The sequence below is a fragment of the Daphnia magna genome, linkage group LG1, assembly GCF_020631705.1.
Source record: "Daphnia magna isolate NIES linkage group LG1, ASM2063170v1.1, whole genome shotgun sequence".
In the NCBI taxonomy this organism is placed as follows: domain Eukaryota; kingdom Metazoa; phylum Arthropoda; class Branchiopoda; order Diplostraca; family Daphniidae; genus Daphnia; species Daphnia magna.
In genome coordinates this window covers 15,394,248-15,404,531 of record NC_059182.1, presented here as the reverse complement: position 1 = coordinate 15,404,531, position 10,284 = coordinate 15,394,248, and the positions used below count along the sequence as shown (strand labels likewise).

Here is a 10,284-nt window from a genome sequence, read left to right as displayed (position 1 = left end):
TGCACTACGGTCGAACGTGCTGGGCGAAGACGATGGAAGAAGGCGACTGTGTAACAAACCCTGCCCTTTATTCTTGTTCGAGTTATATGCCACGCGTTAACAGTCCGCGCATCACAATACGAAAAAGAAATATTCAAATGGCCAAAAGGATGGATCCACATTTCTTAAACGCTCTACTAAAAGAGAGGCGGTCTGACAGAAAAGAGCGGCACCGCTGAACAAAATTCCGCCACCGGAATAATCGCTATTTGACCGAGCCACCGGGTCCACACACACACACGAAAATACATCATTTTGCGCTTTTTTTGGGTTGTTTAGTTTCGTGGGACTAACATTCATCGACGGTGAGTGTCGCATTCGTTCTGGGTTTTTTTCCCCTTTCTTCTTCAGGAAACTCGCAGCATTTTTTGTGTGTGTGTGTGTGTCCGCTAAAAGCTTGAGCAGCGTTGACATTATATTAGTGCACGTATATACCTGTAGTTTATGTATTGAAAAGATCAAATACGATGATCGGCTGTCCAGTAAAAAAAACTTCGGTCTTCGAGTCGAATTGGAAGCGGTGGCATTAACGGGTCGTTAGCCAAGATGAATACTTTTAATAATAGCACTAGACTACATATAATTGAGCATAGCAGAAAAATGTCTAGTACATAGACGCCTGTTGTAGACATCATAAATAAAAAACAGCAGAGCACATCAACAGGTGGAGTCTGCTGGCGAGGTTGATGGGCATAACGTCTAGAAAACTAAGAGAATGACATGGGCTATAGTGAAATAGGTGAGCTATTTCCCACATTCATCAAGAGTGCTGTTGGAGTCGTCATAAAAAGGAGAGAAAAAGATATGGTCCTTTATCTTCTCCTTTCGAGTGGAGAACTCAGAGGGACGAAGAGGAGCTTCTCCGGGCTATATTATATATATATAAGAAGGACTTGTCTGATGTTACTGATCCAGCACAAAGATAAAAGCAATATACGCACACCAGAATCCATACTGGAACAGAAAAACAAAAACAATCGCCTATATAGCGTCACGACGAACGTAGTGTGTGTATCGTAGGCACTCTATGTGAAAGAGAGCAGAAAGAAAACTCGGCGACATTTCTCTTTGGTATTCTTGAAAAATTTGTCTTTCAACATCAATTTCCTGCGCCAGAGTCCTCACTTGTCCCCCTGCCGAGCTCTCATCTTGATTGTCCTTTGACCTTTGGCTCTCATTCTTTACAGAGATCGTGTGGGTCTCGACAGGGTCTGTGATCCCTCGCCAATGTCCCAGGCACGACCTTTTTTTTTAAATGCGATTTCTCCACAAGGTTAAAAGAAAAAAGCCAAAGAAGAAGAAAGGTAAAAAGAGAGAGAAAAACTTGACTCCCAATCTGGACGGCAAATCGCACGGGCAGATGTATTGAACTAGAAGAGAAAAACGAAAGAAAAGGCAGTGACACACAAGTGGCTTTTTCTCAGGTTTGGTCGCATTCCTTCTGGGACAAAAAAAAAACAAAACAAAACAAAAACAGCAGCTGAAAAGAAGAAGAATTTTGTCTTTCTTTTTGTCATGTCGTTTTTAGAGCCTCTGCCTGCAACTGCTCCTGCTGTCTTGTCGGTCGTTTTCGTTTGATATTATAACAAAAAGTTTGGTATAAAAATACAGGAAGAAGGGGTTGGCTAGCCGCTAGCCAGCAGCTAGAGGATCAGTTAGAGGAATGCCGGTAAAAATAGGGAAACATCTCTAGTCATAAATCAAAATAACAAACAGAAAAGAAAAAAAGAAAGAATCGTTTCTTATCTTGTAGCAACTGCCATGCACACGAAACAATGCGAGAAACAAGGCCTCCCCCAAAAAAACAAAAGAAAACTACACACACACAAGTCGTCCGAGCGAGACTTAAAAACAAAAACAAACTTTGGTATATGAAAATTTAAAGAAGAGACGACTGACACGGACAGACCTGGAACGATCATTTTTATTACAACCCGGTAGTTATATCATAGTAGTAGCGTCTATATACACAGTCTATATAATAACAAACACATAAAGGAGAAAAAAAAAAACTGGGTCACATTGAAGCGTGTGATGGCCGTTTTCTTGGGGAGGTACAAGATGACTTTATCATCTCATTCATCGTATGCGACTTTCAAATGTATATATTTATATAGCGGAATATCTGAGGCGCTTTTGTTTGGGAGCACGTCCAAAATGAAGCGCAGGATTCGATCGTTCCAGGGCAAAACAAGAGAAAAAAAAACAGTTGGAAATGAATCGGCAGGAAATCAGAGACGAAGTATCTCACAGAGAGGAAGAAACAAGAGGATGAAACCAGGTGAAAAGATCTTCATCGTCATCTCCCCGCATATGCTAAACAGAGAAGAAGAAAGAAACAAAAACAAAACGTCTAATTGCGTGCATCCTTAAAAAAAAAAGATTGGACCTGTCCTGCTCATGGACGTGTCTCTTGTCTATCCCGGCGTGAATGACGCGGCAAGAAGATGGCGGTCGAGTCACTATATCTGTTTTAGATATACATTTCGTACGGAAAATATTAAAAAAACAAAAGAAAAAACATCTGCCAAGAATAGTTTTAACAGTAGGATAAGTCTAAAACCATCGATAAATCACTGCCGCGTGTCTCTTATGGAATGTCTTCATTATTCGGATTCTTCTTCTTTTTTTTGCGTCTCACAGTCATTTCTCTCCCGTTTGTTTTTTTAGTTTTGTGTGTGTGTGTGTGTGTTTTATTTCCACCGTTTCGGTGATTGCAGTCGCACGGCTTGCGACGCAGATGATGGCGCTGCTTCTATATTTGTTTAGTCGTTTAGATTTCGCGGTAAAAGGAAGGGAAAAAAACCGTTTCATGGCGTGACACGTTATCGAGCTTTGATTTCTTATCGGGAGACTGCAGGGAAATTCTGTCCGTCACAAATGGGATGTCCATTAAATTACTTTTTCTTAAAAAAAAAAAAACATTTTTTTAGGCACTACCTTAAAATAAAAATAAATCAAAAAAAAAAAAAACCGTGACGAGTTCGGGAGGTAGCTAACACTCAGCCCTCAACAAGTTTTCAACAGTCGGGCTGATTGAGAGAATCATGTGAGAATATAAAGAGACCAGTGACCCTTCAGCGTGGATCTAAGCAAATAAAAAAAGACATGGACATCTTTTAAAACGCGATTAGTTTCCTTATATTACATTTTTTATTACCCAGTTTCCCCCCTGATTTTCTTCTTGAAAGACCCTCTGAATAGTAGGCATAATTGTCCCCGAAAAAAAATATATATATATCTGTTAAATTTCCTCTTGTTTTGTGTGTGTTGCCTTTCGCCATTCCTGCGCAGACTGAGTGAATGTTATTTTTCTGTCCCCTTTTTTTTACTGCGTCGTTAATCAATGGCTGTAGCGCTTGACGTGAAGGTATTTTTGGACGGGGCCGAATGGACCCAGAGAATGTGCGCAGTCAAATAAAAACAAGACACACACACACACACACAAAAATAGGTAGCCTAACTCAACGCTCAAGTCTCCAAAGTCAAACAGGAAAAAGAGTGGACGAGAGCGAAACGAATGTGGGGGTCCCGAGACAACACGTTGAACCGCTCTGTAGGTTACGTGTGTACTATATAGGGAAAAAAAATGCCTCTCTCTACGTATATGCGTTGTGTGTCTGATGGACCAACTTTTGGTAATAACGGCTATTTCGTGTTTACTGTCGTAATGGATGTTTGCCGCGACGCCGTGCGGTCAAGCCTCACGATATTTCCGCACCACTCCGCTCGAGGTCAAGGTGACGTGATGGAAATAGTTTTTCTCTTTTTGTTTTGTTTTTTGTTTTATTTTTTTAAGTTTCTTTTTGGTGACCAAGACACAAGATAAAAAATATCTAAATGCGGACAGTGAGGGAAAGAGAGGTGAATTGATAATAATAATAACATTTTAAAAAAGGAACCAAACGAGAAGATGATTTTCCAAAATCGGCTATAATCAGTAAAAAAAAAAAAAGAAGTATAAAAACATAGAGGACGAAGAAGGCGGAAATGGCGGAATGTTTTATTACAGCTGCGTGTGCGTAGCTCTTTTTAAAAAAATATTTATTTATTTCGCGGCCAAAGAGAAAACGTTCATCCCCACGGGTGACAATAATCAATAGACGCGCACACCTTCTTGCCTCTTCACGTTCCATAAAGGAAGGAAAAGACGCACACGTGTACACAAAGTCCTGATGATAATTTACTGCCGCCGAGATCATAAATCGCGACACACACAATACAGCAAAAGGAAAATAATAAAAATGAATAAATAAGGAGGTTTTCGGAAGATGGGCTTGTGTTGTCGCCGGACAGCCACGACAAGCGGGCGGCTATTTTTATTTATTATTTATTTATTTCTTTTTTTTTTTAAAGAGAAGACAACAGTTTTGCTTCGACAACCAAAGTCAGCAAAAACAACAAGAGAAAACAACAAGAGAATCGAAAAAAAAAAAGCCGTAAATTGTGCGACAATCATTTTTAACAGGCGACACAAGGCGGAAACAAAACCAAACACCAAAAAGGATTTAGGGGAGCGTGTGAGGCGGACATTGCCGGAAAAAGAAAAAAAAACGATTCATGGTGTACATACATATACGCACCCGTATTGTATGTATCATTTGCATCACGCAGCACAAAAGGCAGCATCTCCTTGTTTATGTATAGCACAGGTGATGGTCTATCTGTTTGTTTTGTTTTGTTTTGTTTGTTTTCTTCTCTTATCGTTTCATTTCTTGTTCTTTACTCGTCCTCTATCACCTGCAGGAGCCTGCTGGAATCACCTGGGATGTATATAACACACAGGGTGGAAGATAGAGAGACCCTATGATATTCGCTTCCTGTCAGTTGAGCTCGGCTTTGTTCGTCATTTCGACTGTTTCTGTTGTGCTGTGCAGCGCGGAACTAGCGTTTAACGTGGCCAGTCGTTTTGTTGTTTGGTCAATTGTTGTTGTTGTTGTTTTTTTTATCGCTTATGAATAAGTCGATACGGGTCGAGGCCTATTAAACTATGGAATATCATTAGAATAAGAAACAAGTTGCCGACGAATGCAAAAGTGCGGAAGCTTTCACTGTTCTATCCCCTTTTCCGTGTGTAATTGGCGTTCACTAGGTTTCGATCCTTTCAAACAGAAAAGAGTTTCGTTGTTCACGGTGAAAACGATGCAATTGTATCAGAAAGGAAAACACAAAAGACAAAAAAGACAGACGAGATAACAACGGCAGAAAACGGCGGAAGATGAGATAATATGAAGGAAAGAGGAAAGAATTAAAGCGGCATAGCTCAAAGGAGTTGGACAGTTATGCAGCCGACCAAACGCCAGTTCATTTTCGGCCTTTTTTTTCTTTCTTTCTTTCTTCTTTCCTTTTGCTGTACACAGTCAGAAAGAGAAACATAATCATTTCCATCGGTTTTCGGTTGTTGTTGTTTGCCGTGTCGTTGTGTTCCTCTTACTCATTCCCGCTTCTCGTTTAATCGAACGACGTATATGTATACGTAACAAAACGAGAAAAAGGAGAGTATCTAACAATGAACAGAGTTTCAAAAGAGAAAGAGGAAATGAGACCACCCATTCATTTTGGAATTCCATTTTTTGTTTTTTGTTTTTCATTAATTTTTTTCTTATTCTCATTTCTCGAGTGGGGGATCAGGACAACGATCTTTATATTCAGAAAAGAAGGTGGTACGCTTTAATACCGGGATGAATGTGGCATTTGCAGCGCAATAAAACAATGAGGAACAACTGCAATTTCCGGTGAAATGCGGTTCAATTCAGGCGCAATTGATCGTGTTTGGCTTTTATAAAGTCGTCGTTGAACATCAAGTCTCTTTGAGGCGTCACACAGGATGGACAGAACCACGGAATCTCCTTCAAATTCAAAGGGGTTGAGCTGAAACCACTCGGATTCCGGTTTCATTGAAAAACGATCGATGGGCGGGGAAACTCATATTTTATTCGGAATCAGCGTTTAATTATATATTTTATAGGAGGTTAGATTTCATCAAATACCAATCCACAATTTTAAGTTCAACTCAAAAAGGCATAGAGAAAGAAAAAAGAAGAGGGAAGTGGATCTATTGAAATCTAACCGACACCATGAAGCGAGTTGGCCATCTACCACAGACCTACTACGAAGAAACGACGACGACGACTTGATGGATCGTAAAAACATCTTTGGCCGATGTGTCTCTCTTCTTCTTCTTCTTCTTGGCTCTCTCAATCCGTTTATGTTCACCTGGACATTTTCTTCAGCGTCTCCTATGTCGCAAGGAAATTGACATATAGTCTGTGTGTGTGTGATTCTGTGAAAGATGGATGCGTCCCCTACCCTCTTCTTTCTAGTGAAAAATAATAACAACATAGAGACACACACAATACGCTGGTTGGATATGTAGAAGAGAGAGAGACAAGTGGGTCCCACTCTCCAATGTGTTCGACCTCTTGGCTCACAAGAGATTGATCCACTACGTAAGGTGCTGCGACAGCGTCACATCGAGCTGGGCGGGCTCATAAAAAATAAAAAGGAGAAAGAAAAAAATATATACACAACAGAGCAGAGGGGGGTTTATAAATGTATAGGCAATCTTCTTCTTAAAAAAAAAAAAGGAGGATCACCTCCGTCACTAGCAACCACACACACAGACAAGATACCCAAAGACAAAAAAAAAAGAAAAGAAAGAATAATACCTCCTTCTCCATTTCGGTTACCTCAAATTGACAAACAAGTTTCCTTCTCCAGTTGGTCGACGGATGACATCCTTCTCTTTTTTTTATTTTTTATTTTTTTTTTTGCTTTTGGGCCCGGCCCTTATTATCGTCTTTCTTCTTTTAGCTCTTGTTGGTCGACTCTCATCTCTCAAGTTGTTCTTAAAAAAAAAAAAAAGAAAAGAAATAATTCCTTATCAGTTTAAAAAGATCGACTAGGAAATTGAAATATGTCTGTCGCAGACATTCTTCTGCCTGTTCTTCTTCTTTGTTGCACAAGTTTTGTTTTCACGTGCCTGTTGAGAGGGCGAGTATAGCCAGTGAGGGGTTACCATCTTACGTATACAGAATGTTTCATCAGGAATAGATGGATTGAAACAAGAGGAAAACATTATCGGAAATATGTCCCATATAACTCTTTTAAAACGGTTCACATTTCCATCAAAAGAAATGCTCTGTACGGCAATCGAAAACTGACAGGCATTTAGCAATAAAAACATTTTGAATTTCTTCGTATGTATCGGAGGAGATCAAGAACTCACCTCCATCTTTGTTTATTGCTTAAGTTTTTCTTTCTTTTCTTGAATACGTATACAAGATCCCGTTCTTGGTATTAGCGCAATACACCGACAGTTATACTTGATTAAATTCCTATGGTATCAGAGAATGCACGTCGGGATTGAATGTACGGTAACCTGTTGTTATATACATGGCCATGAAACTTAACATCCCAAACGAAGAGCGCTATCATCGAAAACTATGCGTTAACAGCCAATTATAATTTCCAAGTCCTACACATCCGGACGTGCGTGATTCCCGGTCTAAAATCAAGTTGGACAACAAGTTTCATAGATATACGTCTCCATCAGGTAAGTATATGGCAAACATTGGCCCATCGTCAGACACTGATAACGTTTTTTTCTTCTATAGACAAGTTTAATTTCCAACTAATTGTGAACGGTTCGCTGTCATAGGAGCGCAGTTGGAGAAGGTGTGGCCGCGGGATGTTGTTTACCATTCGCGCACACGAAGATTGTGGCCAATTTATGGAAAAAGCCAACAATAAAAAATGGGGAAAAAAAGGAGATCTCCTCTTTATCCCTCGTTTATTTTGTTGTGGAAAGGCCATAGTCAACGTGTGTGTCTCACGGATGCGCACGCGTCAAACTCCATTAGACATTCACATGGACAACTGAGGCCCTGCCCCGTGAGTTCCGAACGATTTCCCTCACGTCGCTTCGTGCTGGCAGTCATCCTATGTGGTCGAGTCGGTAAAAGATTCTTTCATTTTTCCTCGTCCCGTCCGATACCGAATTTTATTTCTTGCCTTTTATTCGTCGTCTTTCCGTGTCCATATCCTTCTATTCCCTTTTTTATTCGTTATTGACGTTGTGAGTTGCTTTTAACCGCAACTCTCCACACATTTTTTTATTATTCCCTTTTTTTATATGAACAGACATATCGACTCTGCGTGTGACCTCGGCAAAAATATTTCCAAAGTATATAATATTTTGTTGTTTGGTTTATTTTTCCTTCTTTTTGCGTCCGTCTGGTTCGGGTCATATGGACGTCTATGGCATTTTCTTTTCAGACGGACGCATAGTCATCATCGTTTTAGAGGAGGTATACACCTTTTCCCCCGCTTTTGCTGTTTGTGTGTGTGTTTGCAGTCCATCATCAAAGAGTCGGCAAAAAGCCGCAGGAAATCAAATAAAAAGAATGAAAAAGAAACAGAGAGATGCAAGTCGATTTTGAGTGTTTTTAAAAGAAGTTGAAAGAAGAACGACATGAAACACGAAGAAAAAGGCGTGCGTTTTTCGCAGCCTCGAAACCAACACATTTTTGTGGGAAATAGCACAAGCGGGGGGTTCGCATAAGTTCTTGTTTATTCTTTCATTCTTCCTTGCCCGATTTTTTATGATACCTCTCAATAAAAGACAAGAAAAGGGCAAAAAACAAACAAAGAATAAGAGACGATATCCCCCGGTCGGAGCCATTGTCATTCGCCCCCTATCATCTCTGAAACGATATAATATAATTTTTAATATTCCGTGTTGGGATAAAGAGAGTCTCCTAACAAAATATACGTGCAGCTCAATAATATAAATATCGATTACGTTTGTATAAGCAAATCCCCAGTTGTTATACGACCGCGTTAAAGACAAACTGAAAAAGTAATAAATAAAAGAAAGAAAAGAGAAAGACACAATAAGACGGTTGGGCGATTCAGTTTTTGAAACTCCCGCACATTATTATTGAGGTCTTCTTCCATCCATTTCGGAGGAAAAATTAAAAATATCATTTTATTCATGCGCTCGACCCCCCACTGTTGGAAAAAAGGGAATCGTTGATGCATTTCTCGATGCTCTGCAGACGCAAGAAGAAAATACATTACACGGAGGAAGGGACTCCAAAAGCAGGAAAAGAGCGAAACCTATCAATGGTGATGAATCAGCTGGGCATTTGATTTCAACAATCCATCATCTGATGATCCGCTTTCCCCCCCCCCTTTCACACGCAATTCCGATTTGTTCTACGTTGTTTATACTTTCCTCGTTTCTCATTGAATGAACGAAAGGCAGAAACACAAACGTTTTTCAAATTCGAAGCGGAACAAAACAAAAATTTAAGAAAGGTCACGTAGGGATCGAATTGCCCAGATGGATTGGGTTTAACGTGACCAATAAAGTTTCGTCTTTCTATATTCGCTTTTTGGCGACGTGCGTGTAAAGTGCGCGCTAGAAGACAGGTAATATACGTTCTCGGTTGAAGGGACGCGACGCTGTCGCAAAGAATCGTGCATCCATAAATCCGACTCGAATTGACATTTTCTGTATATATACGTTATATATGTGAGTGCGTATATAATAATAGCTATAAACATGTACACAGTAAAATATGGCAGGTATATACGGTCGTTGTCTCTTGTGTCGTGCTGTACTTACCGTGTTCAAACAGCGGGGAGAAACCACAATTTATTCAAATGAAATCTTCCAGTATTTTGATTCTTTTTTTATTTTTCCTTTCTTTTTCCTATACGACATTCTTGCTTGTAGATGTGGTGTTCGTTTTGGCTTTTTCCGAATTGGCGAATGCTGGAAAAGCCGCTAATTTACCGAAAGGCTTGTTGGCAATGCAGAGAATGAACCACCAAAGGAGAAAAACGAGTGAACCTCCTTGGGCTTTTTGATAGATGTTTCACCGGAATCAAGTCTTTTTGATTGGAAAATGAATATGAAAAAAAAAAAAAAAATATATAAGCACATGACCATCACCGTAGTAAATTTTCTTCGCCCACCAGTTCAAAGTGTAAATGATGTACGAAAAACAAAAAAATTGCCTTTGACAGTTGCCATTGTGAACATTTTGTTTTATTTTATTACAAAAGCTGCTGCATTTCTAATTACAGGATTTCTTTCGAGTTCATTTCTTCTATTCCCTTTTTTATTTAAATATTATTATTCATAATAAATCCAGTTTTTTTTGTGTGTGTTGGGTTTCCAACTGCTATTATATCTCTTAGCCAAAAAGTATATGAATAAATAAAAATGCCGCAGAA

At 39.5% G+C, this 10,284-nt stretch overlaps 1 long non-coding RNA gene across 2 annotated transcripts; it reads left to right on the top strand.

Annotated features, from left to right (window-relative positions):
• Positions 1 to 3,499: 3,499 nt before the first annotated feature.
• Positions 3,500 to 10,284, top strand: LOC116922963. 2 transcript variants are annotated; one of them, XR_006646368.1, is made up of 4 exons: positions 3,500 to 3,779; positions 4,396 to 4,691; positions 4,786 to 7,594; positions 7,700 to 9,775. It is a non-coding gene; the product is annotated as an uncharacterized LOC116922963 (long non-coding RNA). The 2 variants fall into 2 exon arrangements; XR_006646367.1 differs by lacking the exon at positions 3,500 to 3,779 and adding an exon at positions 9,782 to 10,284 and having other exon boundaries at positions 4,549 to 4,691; positions 7,700 to 7,996.